The 18,724-nt window shown below is 46.2% G+C and overlaps 1 protein-coding gene across 6 annotated transcripts in view; it reads left to right on the forward strand.

The window, feature by feature from the left end:
* Nucleotides 1-1,719: 1,719 nt before the first annotated feature.
* ADGRF5 (adhesion G protein-coupled receptor F5) overlaps nt 1,720-18,724 on the forward strand; it is a 102,888-nt gene continuing 85,883 nt past the window's right edge. For 2 of the 6 annotated variants that reach the window (XM_039231142.1, XM_039231146.1), the window contains exon 1: nt 1,723-2,069. The gene's annotated coding sequence lies outside the window, so the exon portion shown is untranslated. Of the gene's footprint in view, nt 2,070-18,724 lie in introns of all 6 variants that reach the window. The other 4 variants (XM_039231148.1, XM_039231149.1, XM_039231147.1 and 1 more) reach the window with 3 other exon arrangements.

Here is an 18,724-nt window from a genome sequence, read left to right on the forward strand (position 1 = left end):
CTTAATAAATGTTGACCAGCAGCACATCTGAAATCGTTCCATTCTGCAAGAGTTTAAACTGTAAATGAAACCTTAACAACAATCTTATGTTTTCTTCCGAGCCCTATGTTTTCCCCTTTGCCCAAAGAGGGACAACCGTAATGAATAATGCTCTTGCTCACACTAAAGATACACAAATTCCATCCTCCTGGGTCCCGGGCCCAGGATAAAACAGACACAGTCCACGACTTTGCGGTTTCTAGCTCAGCTGCAGATGATGTGTGTTGGGGGCAAGGGCGGGGGGGGCGGGCAGCGGGTGGGTCCTCAGCGCTCTGAGAGAAGCACGGTTTGCTGTGGGAGAAAATAAAGGGGGCCCAGGAATCAGAATAATGTTATCTGGAAGACATGAGATTTGAAGAGTTGGAATTGGGGAGGACATTCTTCGTAGGTTTCCCAGCAGTGGGGAAGGTGGGGCTGGAGGGAATGGAAAGGGGGTGAGTGTGGTGGTGGGCTCTGATGTGAGTTCAGAGAGATTAGCCAGTGCCTAGCGTGGAAGAGGCTGGAAGCCAGGAGGGAGTGTTTGGCCTTAATTACTAGGCTACAGAGAGATTTTAAGCATGTGAATCCTATTGCATTTGAGGAAAATTGCTCTGTCTGTGGGGAGAACAGATTGCACGGGAGTCAAAGAAGACAACTGGTGTGGTTTTAGCTCAGTGATGCATTTGTGGTCTGTGCCTGCTCACACCCCCAACCCAGAATTTTCTATCACCCCCCGCACCGGCCTTTAGATACACTGTGTTCAAGAGCTGCTGTCACCCCTCAGGACAAAATGTCTACAGTCCAGGCCTCTTGATAGCTCAGCTGGTTAAGATGAACACACCCATAGTTCCAACCTTCCTCTTACAGCTAAGACTGGCTTCATGGGTGTGCAAGCTGTACAATAGCATAGCGCCCATATTGAAAGGGTCCTTACAGTTGGCTTCAAGTTCTGCTGTCACCATCTTGAAATCCTTTTTTAAAAATTTATTTATGTTGGGGGGGGGCACAAGCAGGCGAGGGGCAGAGAGAGAGGGAAAGAGAGAATCCCAAGCAGCCTCTGCACTGTCAGTGCAGAGCTCGATGAGGGGCAGAAACTCATGAATCATAAGATCATGACCTGAGCCAAAGTCAAGAGTCAGAGGCTTAACCATCTGAGCCACCCAGGTGTCCCACCATCTTGAAATCCTTTCATTTTGGATAAATGGTCTGTCATTTTCATTTTTGCACTGAACCCCACAAATTATATAGGACATTCTGCTTCCAGCAATCTGTGGATGGTAACCTTCAGATAATTCTTTAAGTCCTAAGGCAAAATGGCTTGGGGCTTTGTCCCAAGACTCGTCACAGAATGTCACCAGCATTTCCAAAGAGAGAAAGGAGAGAGGCTTTCCCTGTGCTGGCGAACAGACTCTTCCAGGCCTGCTCTGAACTGCCTTCCGCCAGCGGCTCTGTCACACAACATCTGGACTGTGGCCAGAAAATGCTTCAGCCCAGAGGGAGAGGATGAGGGCATTCTTGACTTTTGCAGTTAAACACTTAGAGAAACTTCAGGAAGAAAGCACTTGGTAAAAGGTAAAGCTAGCTGGCCCCTCAGCTCCCTGCCTGCTGCTCTGCTCATTTGCACTTTTCATGGGTCTCAGCATGTTAATTCTCCTCTTCCCAGTGGCCAAAGGAGAAGTTTAAATTTCTTATTTCCTCTAGGGAGCCTGGAGAAAGGCAACAGGCACCAAATACAGGAAATCATGTGGAGAGGATCTCTTATTTATTATGGTTCCCATATTACTTCCCCTCCCCCAGCCTCCGCCCCCACCTCCAGCCACACTGAGTCTTCCAGCTTTTTCCTGCAGCAGGAGGACAGAAGGCAGTTCACCTCTGCTCCCCAAGGTCTGTCGAGCCCTGAGGATCTGAAGTCTGGTCTTGTGAAACCCCACCCTCCTGTGGGTGTGTAACTGAACGGGAGCCCCTTGAGTTACACCTCACCTAAGAGGTTCCCGGGAAGATCTCCAGTACAGGGTCAAATTTCAGGAGACTGCAAGCCACAGAAGAGAAAGGTAGGTCCCTGAATTATTTTGTTCTGTCTTGATGTGAATCAAGCTGCTCTGAAGGAGATGTGAATGTCCATAAAGCTTCTCTAGTTGGCTGTGTGTTTTCCACATGTGTGTCTTGTTGAGATTTCCTGATTACTGGGTCGTGAGAAAAAATTGTGAGGGGGGAGATGACATCTGGGTTTTTTTTTTTTTTTTTTAATTTGAGCATCTTTGGATAAAGAATGCCAACTAACATGGTACAGAAAACATGAAGCTGATTCTTATTCTCTTTGGAGAGCAAATCTCATTAGAAGTTGCATTGTTTTGGCTCCTGCATAAGGGAAAAGCTTACCACCTGCCTTTTCTTTTCAAATCATAGACCTCTACCATGCTTTTTTTTTTTTTACTTCTTTCTGAGTTTTTGTGTTATTGGGGGGGGGTGTAAATCAGAGGTCACAGAGGATTTTCTGACAGCAATAGAAATAGATGTTTCTAATTTAGAGGATCTGTAAGTTATAAGTAAGTGAATAAGCATTTTGTTCAGGACCTGGTGGACTTCCCTGTTATTTTCCAGGTTTTGCTATAAAACAATGACTGTCTCTGTGGTTTCCTGAAATTAGATGAAAGCAGTGACAGTGTCTATCAAGTGATGGCCCAGAGGCTGATTTTACCTACTCCGTTGTGATGATTGTCTGCAGGGATGGTGTTCACCCCTTAGCTGGTTACTTTTGTTGGTCACTTATTGAGAATCAAGATGATGTGTGAACTGAGATCTGGAGAGGGTTAAGTTTTACTCAAATAACACTACCTATTTCTCTGGATTTTTTTTTTTTTTTTGCCTTTTACGTTTTTAGTGTTTCATTTTTATCGTCGCCACCAGCCCTTCCTCTGGGAGAAATATTTTATGGTGACTTCACAGAATATCAGCCAATTTATACCCATTTATTGAACACTGACTCTTCTTCCCAAGCTTCTTTAGTTCAGATGCTCGTAAGTTCTTGCCACTTGTGAATTCTACCTCAGCACAGTCTCTCTCCATTCCGTCCTGCATCTCCTGCTACAGAGCTCTTTGGGAAATGCAGTTCTGAGAATGTCATTCTCCTCAGTGGACTTATTTCCTTTGCACCCCATTGTGTATCTCCTTGCTACCTAAATGGTAGTCCATTCTGGGACCAGCTGAATCACACATCACACTTGGGAGCTTGTGGAGCTCCCAATGGGAGCAAATTCCCCATCCCCTCCCCAAACCGAGTGAATCTATGTTTTAACCAGGTCCCTGGGTGATTCATATACACACTCAAGCTTGAGAAGCCCCGACTTAAGGAAGGCAGACAAGACCTTCAGAGTTTCCTCCTTTTCATCCCGTCCGGTTTATCTCCTACCATTTGTCTTTCTGGCTGTACTGAACACCTTCTGTTTCCCCATTATGTGAGAGCTCTAAAGCTCACCTACGTTTCTGTGTGCTGTGTGCCCAGGAGGCTGCCATTCATCTCCTCTGCCCATCTACCATTGCAGCCTGATTTGCTACCCCTTCCTTCCCCTCATCCAGTCCACCTTGGACCATGTGTCTCTCAAGTCTGCATCTTTATGGCACTTGGTAAAATAGTCGTTAGCACATGAAATCATGGTTGCTATGCTTATTTTCACCCATCAGGGGTTATTGGTCTTTTATTTCTGAAGCTATAGCCCTTGAAACAAATGCCACGTGTATAGCATGTGCTCAATCAATGTTTACTGAATTCACGAACCAATGAATGAACAAATAAAATGGATATATTGTCTGAAGAACCCAAATTAATGACCAGACTGCGGTCTACAGTTGGCAGTTTTCCAAGGAGACAGCCAATCCCCACAACATTTTCCCACGCTATCTTTTACGAGATATTGCTGAAATCATATTTTTGCCAAGCATTTTGAGTACCTACCATGTGCCATACCTTCCAGAATCTATTTCTTTATGTCTCTGTGGGTAGCCTCTCCCATTAGGTGTTTCTCTACCTGTGCCCCTCCTTCTCCACCACTCCAAGTCAGAGACTTACTCTTTCTCAGCAACTATGTACTGAGCACCTTTTACATACCAGACCCTGCACTATATGGTAATGATACGACGGCAAACGACACAGATGCGAATACTGCCACCATGCAGCTTCCCATACAGAGGATGCATTCTTTATTAGTCTCTATCCCACTTCTCCCTGAAATGCATTAAGGAAAACGGAAAGTCTGATCTGTAATGAAAATGGCGTATCCAGGTAAAGGCATTGGGCTCTAAAAGTCAGTGTGATTTAGCAGAAAGAAAGCTTTAGTTAGTCCTGATTGAGTCCTGCACCTGTAACCCACTTACCATATGAACGAGGGTGGGGCCACATCCATTCTCTGAAGCTTGATTTTCTCAAATGGTGAGCAAGACACAGAGCTGTAAGGAGGAGAAGCTCCTGTCTCCATGGAAGACTCCAGGGAGCCTCTGCGTTCACCTTCTCTCCTGCTGCACGGTTATTTGAAGAGCAACACTGGCAAAGAAGAGGTCTTAAGGGGGTCATTGCATTACTATGCCCTGTGCTCAGCCATCAAGCACAGTGTGACAATGCTTCCTAGGGAGCAGTGCCCTGCAGCTTAAAGAAACCCATTTGGCATATGTGCTGGGTATAGAGCTGGCTGAAGTAGGACAGCTGAGGAAGGAGACCGTGTCATCGTCAGGCAATCTCTCTTTTTGGAAAGCAGACAGAAGAAGGGAAGAATATAGCTCTACCAAGAAGTGCAGGAAAAATCTAAAAGCGTAAAGACGTAGAGCCAAACCCGGACCCCCACTCTGGCACAGCTACAAGGATTCCCCTTTCTTTCCACCTAAAGATTTATGTCTTAACCAGGTTTCATCTAGAATCAAATGCTGTGCAGGACACAGTATCCTTTGTCCCCATACTTTGTGTTTCCATGAGCTGCGTGGACAGCTAGGAGGAAGTAAATACCTTCTCTTTGTGTTCCAGACACAACCGCCAGCTCAGTCTGAAGCAAACTGCTGAGGTAATCTCGAGTAATGACTCTTTCCCTCTTCAGCCTTCTTGTCTTGTTCCATCATCATCTGGAACTCCCAAAGGAAATGCCTCCCAGCCTTTCCGAATTCCTTCTTGCTTCCTGTGCCTCATGCATCTCTTTGCCTCCACATTTCCTGTACACACACCTTGTCTATAGTTGCCTTTCAGGAGCCAGTGTTTTCTGCTGGTCATTTCCAAACCTCTCAAGCGATCAGTACTCTCTGTTAGTAAGCACGAGTTCTAGCACCAAAAGGGATATCAACCTACAATACGAGATTTCTAGGGACTTTTCAGCAACCTTACAACATGCCTGAGATCACCATTGGCTGTACCTGGTCAACATTTCTTGTTTAATCAGAGGCATGTGGTGGGCTAGAAAGAGGCAGACTTGGTTTAGAATCCCCCTTCTGCCTCTGTTTTTAAATAAGTAGCTGTATCTTGTCAAGTCTTCGTTTTATTTCTGGAAATGCAGATCATCTATAGCACACAAGGTTCTAGAGATTAGTCAGCTTAAGTACCTAATGTGTTGCCCGGAGAAATCCATCAGATCTTGGAAGAGGAGGCTGGCCAAGACGGTGAAATTGAGAAAATTGTCATTTGCAGATTGGTCGAAGGAACCAGGAGATATTCGAAGTACAAAGTTGCTCTTGCAGCACACGAAGGTTGCCTTCAAATATTTAAAGATTGCTCTATGTGGGAAAAGAAGTCATCAGAAGATTGGTGAGTGGAAGTTGTAGGGTCACAAGTTTTTACTTCAGCGTGTGGAAGGGCTTACCCACCATCAGGACTGTCTGAGACAGGGGTGAGCTGCCTTGTGGCGTGGTGAACGCCCTGTCCTGGGCAATGTGCCCGCACCCTGGAAGCCGATGGCCGGGGTGTTCCCAAAGGGATGCCCGCACTGGGTGGAGTCCGGGTGATGACCTCTCGGTCCTTCCTGCTCAAAGTTACTAGGAGTCTTGTGATGTCAGGGCCCCAGCCCAAACCACCAAAGGAGGGTTGCAAAAAAAAAAAAAAAAAAAAAAAAAAAAAAATCAGCAGGCTGGAGAGTGATCGTAGCTGCATTTTTACCAGCTAGCTCGATGTATCTGCAGCGATCATTTCTAAATAGGGTCTTTTCCACAACAATAGAGCTACAGTGGACGAACAGGAAAAAGCAAAAAAAAAGCAATGAGAACAATGAGGGGGGAAAAGTTCACCCCAAACCGCTCTTCTTGGGTTACTCTGTAACTAGATTGTGGGTGCCTTCTTGTGCTGCAAGCACATTCTTATTTGATGGAAAATTGCCACATTCCAGTACTTTTCCCGCCAAACTAGGGTCAGGCAAGTAACAGCAAGACTCAGAGCTTTGTCTCTGATCTCCGCTTTATCTATAAAATAGAAACACTACTATATGACTATGTATTTTCAGCTATTCAGAAATCTCATTTTTTAAAGTGCAAACTTGGGGCGCCTGGGTGGCTTAGTCGGTTAAGCGTCCGACTTTCGCTTAGGTCATGATCTCGCGGTTCGTGGGTTCGAGCCCCGCGTCGGGCTCTGTGCTGACTGCCAGCTCAGACCCTGGAGACTGTTTCAGAGTCTGTGTCTCCCTCTCTCTCTGACCCTCCCCTGCTCATGCTGTCTCTCTCTCTCCTAGAAATAAATAAAAAAATAAAAAATAAATTAAAAAAATAAAGTGCAAACTAAGTGCTTCTACTGTCCTCTAAATTGCCGGGACCACAAGCAGAATACTTGGCTCTCCGGGAGAGAGGAGAACTGGCTAAGGCTGTCTGCCTGCTCTGAGTTGAGGTCTTTTGCCAGTGTTTCCACCCCCCTTTCCTTTGTTAAATGGGCCACAGCACATAACAGCCTCTCTGCCAGTTAAGGACCTAGACACTTAGGGCAGGAAGAATTTAGCTTCGGTGGGTCCTAAGCATTTGCATCATCTACTGTGGTATCAGCAGATGCTAACATTGTGCCAAATCAAAATGAAACCATGATATATTTTATTCTCCAGGTTTACCTGAAGGCTTGCTTTCTCAAAACCCAGGATGAAACCAAGCTCTTTGAAATATCATCAACTGTGCATGGCAAAATCATAGAAACCCATGCAGACCAGTGTGTTTATTTTTAGATGCACATCAGCCTGGCCAGTGGAGCAAAGCAACTGTCTAATGTCCAAGCTCTGGCCCTGGGAATTTCCTCTAACAAGGCTGTGTTTCCGTGCATTGTTACAGTACAAAGGGCAGGAGGCCCGAGTGGAAGGCTCATGTTACCCCGCCCAGAGAGAGATCTGGGACCTGTCATTCCCTTAGTCTACATGGTCCTGAGTGCTGGGGTCAACATGGAGGTTGCCCGCCAGCTCTGGGCAGATGCAAATGAATAGACATGCATGATTATTTCATCTAAAAATATCCCAGAGACCAGTGATGGCATTTCAGAAATAAAGGCTCAGCTTGCTATTGGCAGCAGAGGATCTGATCCTCACCCATGCCATCAAGTGGACTCTGGTCTAGCCCAGAAATGGGGATGTCGTCCAAAGATCCTGCATTTGACTGCAATTAATAAAGGGGTTGTCAAGCGTATTATAGTAAAAAAAAAAAAAAAAGCATCCATATAGCTACACACACACGTACAGAGAGCAGGCATCAGAAATCTTTCTGAATCAATGGGATCTTTGCGGTTACCCTAGGCCAGTTTCTGTTCCTTGATTTGCTTATCTACAAAATGGAGGCAACAAACCTCACGTCCTATTAGTTTGAGAAGAAATAAGGTGCAATAGTACAAATAGACCGACTTAACATAGACTTTGGCTTAGGGTTTTGCATTTGGGCCAAATAGGCTTTGAGCTCCTTACAACAAATGACTAAAAATATTTACCATCAAGTCTTGAGGGCTTTTCATTGTTGTTGTTTGGGGGGTTGCTTTTGAGTTTTTGTTTGTGTGATCTTTTATTATCTTTTTTGCCGCTACAGAAAAAGAAGCCAGTAGGCTTCTTACTTAAGTGGCACACTTTGCTAGTCGAGTTTTTATGTCTTTGTCAAGCTGTCCCTGCCACTAGGGAAGGTCACTGCGTTAGGACTCAAGGTTGCAACACTCAAAAGTTGTGTCTGCGGGTCAGTAGGGAAGATGAAGGGGTAGGTCTCAGGCCTGCACAGGGCGGTCCGTATCCACTCTGTGTGGGGTCTGCGACCTGCACGCTAGCAGCCCTGTATGGGGACAAGTCTCCTTCACAATCAGGCCCAAGGGGCAAGGAGACCCGCACGTACAAATAGCAGTTCTGGGCTGGGATCCTTGGGCTCGGCTAGTAGGTGGATGTCCAGGCCCCCTCCCAGGCCCCCAGATGCAGGAAAAGGTGTTCTAACCCTTTGGTGAAAATGCAGGAATGTTGTTAAAACTGCCTTTATGGATTGTTTTGTTTGCGAGTGTTTATTATCAGACACCCCTCAGGGGTTCACAGGGCAGGTTGCGAATGTCCGAAGTGGGGCCTGGGAATTTCCTTCTACAGAGGCTGTGCTTCCTTTCTTTGTTAGTCCTCAGAGAACAAGTGGAAGCATTACTAGAGGTCCTTACTTAACCCTTTCAACCGTCTACCCCTCCCGTGTCCCCATATCACAGAAGAGTCACGTTTTCAGCCTTCTAAGAAGAAGAAAGATTTCAGACTTGGGTTATGCGTGTGCACCTGCAGGTTTGCGTGTATGTGTGCGTGTGTGTCAGTGTGCGTATGTGTGGATGAAGAGGAAATGGGTAATAAAGCACAAAACATCTCACTTGAAAAGCCTTCATTCAGTGTCAGAGCATGCACCCAATCGTTGTCCAGACCAGGTGAAATGTCTACTTTCTTTACCATACATGCTATACAAAAAAAATGCTGACTCGATTTCAGTTCCCTGTGCCCAGGGCAGGACCCGCCTAGCATGATAGCTGCTGTTCTCATTTGGAGTCTGCTTATTGGCTAATGTAGGGGCACCATGAGTTGAAGATCATTCAATCAACTAAGTTATTTATTGAGCATCTGTTATGCACCTAAACTCCACGAGGCACCCAGGGAAAGCAGAATTTCTGCCTGCAAGAAACTTCATGAGTATATGACAGTTATACACACACACACACACACACACACACACACACACACTCATATGTTATCAGTGAGAGTGCAAAGAATCCAGATAACTGATAGCCTAAGTCTAGGACAATCAAAAGGGATACATGAACCATCACCCAGCTGGAAACTTGAATTATCACTATTTTCACAGTGACTCCACTGTCCATAAATCTCCAAGCCAAGTGCACGAGTGCACGTAGACATATGGGTGCCTCACATCTCTCCCGGGAGACAGCTCTGCCTTCCCAAAGGAAGTAACTCCCTTGCTCTCTCACCACCAATTCCATGAAAGGATCTTTCTCAACACTCATCTCTTCCTCTTCCTTTCCTCTCTCAAGAGAAGAGATGACCTTTCTCTGCATCCAGAGGTCAGCTCTCCTCTCCCTCCCCCGCACCCTCAGTGGCCTCGCTACTCTCTGTGACTGGCTCTTTGCCACTATCATTGAATCCTACTCAGGTCCTTCTTTTCTTAAAATGTTTATTCATTTTTGAGAGAGACAGAGCGTGAGAGGCAGAGAGAGAGGGAGACCCAGAATCTGAAGCACGCTCCAGGCTCTGAGCCATCAGCACAGAGGCTCCAACCCACAACTGCAAGATTATGACCGGAGCAAAAGTCGGATGCTTAACCGACTGAGCCACCTGGCTGCCCCTACTCAGGTCCTTCTTAATTCAAAACTATAAGAACAGCAGATCTTCCCCACCCCACACTGCTCCTTCTTCTTCCATTTCTCTTCCCAAATAGATTTTTTAAGAAGTTTGGATGGCCTGCCTTCAAGTCATCACCAACCACTCACCTTGAAAACTGCTCTGTTCTGTCTTCCCACGTGCCCTGCTCTGTGCACCTTGGGGAATATGCTTGCCAGGATTCTCTCTGACCTCAGTGTCCCCGAACCAATATCACTTTGTTGCCCACAGCAGTTGTTGTCGACTACTGCCTCCCTCAGCCTGGTCCCTGCCTGCTGGGACACCACAGTCTTACTCCTACTTCTCTTGCTGGGCCTTCCCAGTTTTTTTTTTTTGTAGGCTCCTTTCCGTCTGCTGTCCCCCTCACCTTCCTGATGGCCGTGATCTGGACCACCTTCTCCCGCATCCATATCACCCCCCTGCTGCACATTTGAGAGACAGCATACATGCAAGCAGGGGAAAGGGGTAGAGGGACAGAGGGAGAGAATCTTAAGCAAGCGCCACGCTCAGTGCAGAGCCCGATGTAGGGCTCAATTCCATGATCCTGGAATCCTGACCTGAGCTGAAATCAAGAGTTGGGCACTCAACTGAGTGACGCGGTGCCCCCTTTAGAGCCCATTTTATATATATATGTATTTTTATTTTATTTCTAGGAGAGAGAGAGAGAGAGACAGCGTGAGCAGGGGAGGGTCAGAGAGAGAGGGAGTCACAGACTCTGAAACAGGCTCCAGGCTCTGAGCCGGCAGTCAGCACAGAGCCCGACGCGGGGCTCGAACCCACGAACCGCGAGATCATGACCTAAGCGAAAGTCGGACGCTCAACCGACTAAGCAACCCAGGCGCCCCTAGAGCCCATTTTAAATGTCGCCAGAGGACTTCCTTTTTAGGTCTCCCCATCGGTGTGCAGAATTCATCTCTCTTCCTGTTTTCACAGCACCTCACCAAGCCTCTGGTAGACTGCCTTCTGTATTTGTATCCAGAGTAATTGTTCACATGCGTGTGTTCCCAGGATGCAGGGACGGCATCTTATTCATCTTTTTACTCCTAGCCCCTGGACTGGTTTTCAGTCAATGTTTGATAAAGAACTGGGAAAAGTGTCCTTTCACAAACAGACATTTTGGTAAACTGATCCCTGAGCTTGAACAACATCTTTATGTTTTGCCATGGATGTATTAGCAAGCTCTGGTTTTACTATAATTTTTATAACGTTTATTTATTTTTGAGAGAGAGAGAGAGCGCGCGCGCGCACGAGCGGGCATGAGTGGGGGAGGGGCAGAGAGAGGGAGACACAGAATCCCAAGCAGGCTCCAGGTTCCAAACTGTCAGCACAGAGCCCAATGCGGGGCTCGAATACATAAACTGTGAGATCATGACCTGAGCCAGTCAGACACTCAAATGACTGAGCCACCCAGGCTCCCCAGTTTTAATATAATTGTTAAATTTTTTTAATGTTTATTTATTTTTGAGAGAGAGCATGAGCAGGGGAGGGTCAGAGAGAGAGGGAGACACAGAATCTGAAGTAGGCTCCAGGCTCTGAGCGGTCAGCACAGAGCCCGATGCTGACTCACGTGAACCGTGAGATCATGACCTGAGCTGAAGTCGGATGCTTAACTGACTGAGCCACCCAGATGCCCCTAATATAATTTTTAAAGTTATGCTATACACATGTAGGATACTGATAATATTTCGCCTTTTCTCAAAACATAAATCACAATTCTTAACACTTTAGGTTTAAGTTTGTAATCCCTGTTTAAAAGCAAGAGCTAAATGTCGAGTTGGATTCACACTGAATTTGAATTTCCTCTCAGGGAGAATTTTCGAATGTATCATGAACGACACTGTATTTTCCTGCCCCTGAAGTGAGGTGGCCATGTTGCCACGGAACTCCTATCTTGTCAAGGTCTCCCCTTCACCGTGAAGCTAGTGTTATAACAACTGCACCTACAGATCACTTGAAGCCAGAGATTGATTTGCAAAGTTGGCTGAAGGAGAACTGTGGAGGCCACTGGGGAATGAGTCTGAACCCTGAGTCAGTGCAGAATCCAGCTGGCCTGCTGTCTCCCAGGAGCCTGTGAGGCAGGATGGGACCTTGAGGAGTAAAGCCCGGGGCTCATCCAACTCTGCGTCCCCCTTTGGATTAGGAGGAGGGAGTATGTGAACTGCTATTTATTTTGAAGACTCTCATTCCTTTAAAATCTCTATTTGGGGGGCACCTGGGTGGCTTAGTCGGTTAAGCGTCCGACTTTCGCTTAGGTCATGATCTCGCGGTTCATGGGTTCGGGCCCCGCGTCGGGCTCTGTGCTGACTGCCGGCTCAGAGCCTGGAGCCTATTTCAGAGTCTGTGACTCCCTCTCTCTCTGACCCTCCCCTGCTCACGCTGTCTCTCTGTCTCTCTCCTAGAAATAAATAAAAATATTAAAATAAATAAATAAATAAAATCTCTATTTGGGGTCTTTGTGATAATACGTGTAAAGTGTTAGTACAAGAGAACTGTGAATGACGTGCACAATACTAGAGGTACAGAGGGTGCTTTGTCCAACTATGACCTAGACATCGCCAGCACACAAATGGACGGGAGGACTGGTCAGACGCAAATTGACCTGAAGATTGCCAGGCTCTCCCTGGACCTCTTAATTCGGAATCTCTGCGTACAAGCAGGTGGGAACAGGAGGCAGGGAAGGAAGCAGTGCTGCAAAGTCCATCGTTTTCAAACAGCATGTTCGATGGTGTTTCCGAGCACCCACGTTGCTTCCAGATTGAAATGCGCATAAGGAACAACATTTAGAAAGTATCTGCCAACTTGTGTTTAGAAAAGTGTTTGTGCTAGTGGCCAAAGGGGCCCCTCCCTGCGTTCCTCCGTGTAGGTTAATAGTTTTGCCATCTGGGCTCATCTTTGCGGGGACATTTTTCCTGCTGAAGTTGTACCCCTTCTCAGGGCTACAAATTTGGAGGATTCTCCTACACTATACTTTACGACAGGAGCTGGGATTGGTGCTCAGATTCTGCCTCGGATTCTTCAATTTGTTTGTCCTCCAATCTATATAGGTTTGTAAAAAGATGTTTGTTGATGTATTTTAAGAGAGAGAGCAGGGAAGGGGCAGAAGGAGAGGGATAGAGAGAATCCCAAACAGGCCTCCACGCTGTCAACAGAGTCCCATGTGGGGCTCCATCTCACAAACCCAAACCATGAGATCATGACCTGAGCTGAAATCAAGAGGTGGACACTTTACTGACTGAGCCACACAGGCGCCCCTCCGATCTATATAGTTTTTAAAGGAGGCTTTGCAAATTAATTACCTTTTCTAAGCCTCCGTCTCCCTAATGGGAATAGCTAAGTTCACAAATTGTGGTGAAAATTAAGAGACATTGTGCATGAACAATTTCTTAAAAGGCACTCAGCACATACCCCATGACGGAGTTGCTTCTCTGCCAGAGCGGTGATTAATAATAATAACAGAATGTCATCAATGCCAACAGCTGAGGAGCAGAGGGATTAAACTTACATAGCTAGTAAATGGTGGAGCTGGGACCTGAGTGTAGGTACTCAGGTGCTGGAGTCCATGCTCTGAACCTCTAATAGTACCTCTAGTCATGTGCCGCCTGGAGGGCTCATTCATAACTATTCATCAAGCACCAGCCCACTCTGTGGCCAACACCATGCTAGGTGCCAGGCACACAACAGGACACTGACAAGGTCATGCCCTGGGGGTGAGGGTGGGGAAAAGGAGGACCACAGGGCAGAAGAAGAACCCACGAATAGATCATTACGGTACAAGTTCAGGAAGTGCTTTGACAGAGTAGTGAGGGGCAGAGGTGTACACACAACCAGAGGGAACTTCTTGCAGGGAATGACCTTGACTTGGGCCTTCAAGGACAACGGGGGTTAGACAAGCGAAAATGGAGGAAGGAGGTAGTTCTGGGCGGAAGCTGGAGAACACAATGCTTGCAGGGCACTGACGGAATTCAAGAGGCAAGAGGAAGACAAAAACGAAAATAAAGCAGCAGAAGACAGGTGACGCTGGATATGTAGGCAGAAGCCTTAATGAATAAGGGGTTTTAGTTGAAGGTAATCGCCTCATCATGGAGGAGAGTCTCTCCATCCCCCAGTGTTTCCCCAAACATATGCAGACCTTTTGATTCAACAGGCCCAGACCTGGGAACCAACCATACGTATTTTTCTCAAAGTGAGAACCACTATGATAAAAAAGTCATACTGTAGCTCAGTGGTTATTAAACTTCTGTGTGCCTCAAAATCACCTCTGTAGAGCTTGTTTAAACACCAATCACTGGGCTCATCTTCCAGAATTTTAGAACCTGAGGGTCTGAGTAAGTCTCAAGACTTGGCATTTTTAACAAACTCCCAGGTGGTGTTCGTACTGCTACTGAGCAGAGCCTCTGATCATATAGCCAAGAACTTAGACAAAATTATTTGGGTGATTCTTCAGCTGCATTAAAATTTGAAAACTCCTGCAAGGAAGCATGACTGCGTCTCTTACTTTCTTTGCTATAATGTTCCTTCAACCTCTAAATATTTTTTAAAAAAATTTTTATAGTTTATTTTTGAGACAGAGAGAGACAGAGCATGAGTGGGGGAGGGGCAGAGAGAGAGGGAGACACGGAATGCTCCAGGCTTTGAGCTGCCCCACAGAGCCCTGACACGGGGCTTGAACCCAGGAACCGTGAGATCATGACCTGAGCCGAAGTCAGACCCTTAACCGTGAGTCACCCGGGAGCCCCTAACCTCTAAATATTTCTGTAGTTGAAGAAAATTTAATCCAAATAGTCCTAATATTCGGGTTCATTTTGATCTGTAAGTGGTTCAAACTATGGTGACTGATAGGTTTCTTTGGAATTTCAACAATCAACCCTTTGAAACTTCTGTTTGCAAAGCAGGAAGTCACTTGCTGCCCCGAGCAAACACTTAACTCAAGGGTTTGTCCCTTTGAAGGGCTTTAGAACCTCAGCTTTTGAGCCCATTTCTCTACCTTTGAAAACAGTTTGAATCTGAGTCTTTACAGGAGGGACTGTGAATGTGGAAATAGGCAGTTGGTGTCTTTGAGTATGGCCAGCTGGCTAAAGCCAACGTATATCCCAAAGGTTGTTATTTCTTCCTTGAAATATATGGCAGGAGGAGACTAGGAAACCCAGAGTCACCCCAACCAAGGGAGGGGTAAGAGGGTGGATGGAGAGGAAAGGATCCTGGAAGTTTAATGTTTCTCTTTACTTACAACAACAACAAAAAGGTGCCCTTTTTTATTTATTTATTTTTTAAATGTTTTATGTATTTCTGAGAGAGAGAGAGAGAGAGAGAGAGCAGGCGAGGGTCAGAGAGACATGGAGATACGGAATCTGAAGCAGGCTCCAGGCTCTGAGCCAGCTGTCAGCACAGAGCCTGACGCGAGGCTCGAACCCACGAACCGTGAGATCATGACCTGAGCCGAAGTTGGACGCTCAACCGACTGAGCCACCCCGGCGCCCCAAAAGGTGCCTTTTTTAATGTCATGGTCACAAACTAAATTTTTATACCAAAGATTTAGAAGAAAAGGATTGATGTGAAAAATAGGAAGGTCGAATTAACAATTCTTAACACAAATGAGTGATGAATCAAAGTGAGGCTCCCGGGAGCAGAAATAAATGTGAATCACAGAAAACCAAGTTTCTGTGACAGTTTTATTACCAACTGAGTAGCTTAAATTCTCTATCTATAATATTAAAAATGCAATTACTATTCTGAATATTTGGAAGCATCCTGACATCCTCATTCATCCAAAGGAGTTTCAATTCCATTGACAATCTTGGTTTCAAATGGAAGAAATGGGCTAAATACCCATTTAAAGATTTTTTTTGATACTACCCAATTTTGCCCCTTAGTTTACCAGTGAAATTAGTTATTGGAGCTCTGCATTCTACATCCTCAGAGCAAAATTCAGCATTCCCTGAAAACCACTTTTGAGTTTTGAAACAGTGGGTTCAAAGGGAAGTTAACTAAACACAATTGAAATTAAAAGTAACTGTATAAAAAGGAAATAAGCAGAAAATGGCTTGCATTGAGCCCAAGAAACAATAAACTTGCCCTAGCTTGCTCTTGCCCCTCATTTATTTATTTTCACACAAGGATTTTCGCTGAAGTCCCCCAAGTATATCAACTTCGTTGTCTGCTTAGATACTCAGCCTCCACCAGCTCACGGACAGCCGATGCCCTCCCGTTGCCCGATCTCTTCACCATGCCTTTGAGCTGCCTGAGTTCCAACTCCTGCCTAGACCCCATCCAGATACCTAGAGCTTGACCACTCAACTGCCCTGTTATAGCAAGACTCCCACCCCCACAGGCAGGAAAGATTCACTAATGAAAGGAGGGAACAATGAGACCCCGAGACTTCTGCTTTGAAGTGATCTCAAAAAAGGAGAAAAATAAGGTGAATTTTGGGGAGAGGAGAGGGTTTACTGTGGAGCACTTTGTGATTGGACATAAGTGGTAGTCTCTAGAATGGAAGTTTTCAGAGTTGATCTTATACAAGAGCCACCTAGAGAGCTTGTCAATAATGAAGATTCTGGATTCTACCCTGAGACACAGGAGAAGGTCACATGCAGGGCCTGGAAGTCCTGTTCAGTGGACCCCCAAGGGTTTATCAAGCACTCTACCCATGAGAACCACTGGGATCTAGTCTCAGGTGCTGATCTACATCCACCAAGATGCTCCCTCTTATGGTGAGAAGAGCAAGTAGGCTCCAAGGTTCCATCCATCACTTGGGAACGTAGGGGAGAAAAATGGGTCCCTGGCTGAGTCTGAAAATTACACTGACCAAGACAAGTTAACGGGACAAAGCACATACATTTATTTAACATAAGTTTTAGATGATATGAAAGCCTTTCTAAAGAAATGAGGGCCTGAAGAAACAGGGAGAACTGAGTGCCTTTGAGCCAGGTTTGGTGGTGGATGGAGAGCCATGGAAAGATGTGGTAGGACAGAGTATTTGAGCCAAGTATAGTTAATGGGTTGGACTCAGCAAGGCCTGCTTGCTCAGTCTTCTCAGTGTCCTTCCTTCCATCTTGGGTACTGGGGGGGGGGTACCTCTTCCATGAGGGTCTTCTCATCTACTCCAGAGAAGAAGGGCTGGGGAAGATCAAGGGGATCTTCCTGCTTCTCCTATTTTCTCACATTCCTTCAGCTTATAATATTCAATAGGCCAAGATGCCGTATTTGGAGGGTAGTGTGTTCTGAAGTCCATCAAAGAACAACTCCCGTCCTGTGGCCTCGTCTACTTTGGCAGCAACCCCAAGCATTGCTCACAATCATTAGCCTCCTAGATGTTTGACAGAACAAAACATTACGGAAATACACAAAAATTATTTGCCAGTCAACCGTGTTCATAAAGAGTTCACAGAATGTGGGAGGGAGGGAAGCCATCAGGCTCAGCTCTGCTTTTCTGCTGATGGGATGGCATGTGGGGGTTGGGCAGAGGCCACCAGAAAGGCAGGGAAAGAGAACATGATGCTCTAGAAGGCACCCAGGGCCTTGTCATTTTTCCAGCAAGAATGCTGAGAAACCATTAGCATTTGTCCTGCAGGCTTTCCATGGCCAAAGAGCATACCTGCTTCCCAAACACACAAAGTTATAAGTCGTGTTAAGTCATGTGAACTGTAAATCATGTTTAGTCAGAAGCGACATGTTCTAGAAAGCATTTACAGTTGTTGATAACTCCTACCATCACTTTGGAAGTAGGATGGTAACCGATGGAGGGCACTTTGCTGGGGAAGACTGGGATACACACTCAGAAGTAGAAGCTGTGACTGGCCTGGACTGCTCTATTTAAGACACATAAGAGAAACTGAGGACACGGCAGGAAACCCAAAAGCAAGCGATCTGAGCCTGTGAGGCTAGGCAAGGGTGGAGCAAGGGTCATACATAGAAGAAAGAGGGGCACAATGTCACCCCCACCAACACACAAGCTCATGTACACACGCGCGCGCACACACACACACACACACACATTTTATTGCCCGTGCTCTGCTCTCTGTTTCTACATAGCATTTTTGCTCATCTGATGTATAACTTATTGGTTTATTGTCTATATTAAAAAAGAAATGACACTGTCAAAGGCTAACTGAAGGAAGTATAGGCAGGTAAGCCATCAGGGCAGTAGCAGCATCAAGATGACCTTGGTTGCCTCCCCTGGGGTACAAAGAGCCAAGAAGGTTGACGTTGGGGGTGTAAGAGGAGCCTGGTGAGATCTGTGGCTGGGGCAGAGGGAGCTCCCCAGTATTGGGCTGAGGGGGGAGGAGCACAACCTATCGCCCAAACTGTAGCCCAACAAGGAAAGGAGGGAGCAAGTAGCTAGCTCCCCTTTCTTTCCATCCAGCAGTCTCCAGCTGGGATTTCCCACCCTCCCATTCCTGCCACCCCCTCTAAGATGACAAGGCACCGCAGGATGTGGGGTCAGCCTCCTGGGCACAGAGCAGGGCAGAGAAGGGCAGAGGGAGACCTAGAGGCTTGCCTGCACTCTTCCCCAACTAGGATGTGAGCTGCTCAGGGATGGCTGTTTTAGTTACCGCCTATCTCCAAGGTCTAGGTTGGTGTCTGGGGCATTGGTTTTCAAACACATTTGCTGCATGAATCAATGAATGAATGACTGAGTGGATGGATAGATGAATGGATGAGTGAATGATGCATGACTTAGAAGAAGAGACATAAAAAAGAGGGGATTTCAGCCATTACACAGGGCGTGTGATGCGAATCCACACACCATCCCTATTACCATATTTAAATCCATCCATCTGCATAATGCTTTTGTGGGAAGGGATATTTTGAGGGGCAGATACAATAGGCAGACCTAGAAGAAAAGAATGAGAAGGATACCTGGCATCTGATCCCACACGTATTAC

This window comes from Hyaena hyaena, unplaced genomic scaffold (assembly GCF_003009895.1).
Source record: "Hyaena hyaena isolate Hyena2069 unplaced genomic scaffold, ASM300989v1 scaffold_55, whole genome shotgun sequence".
NCBI lineage: Eukaryota > Metazoa > Chordata > Mammalia > Carnivora > Hyaenidae > Hyaena > Hyaena hyaena.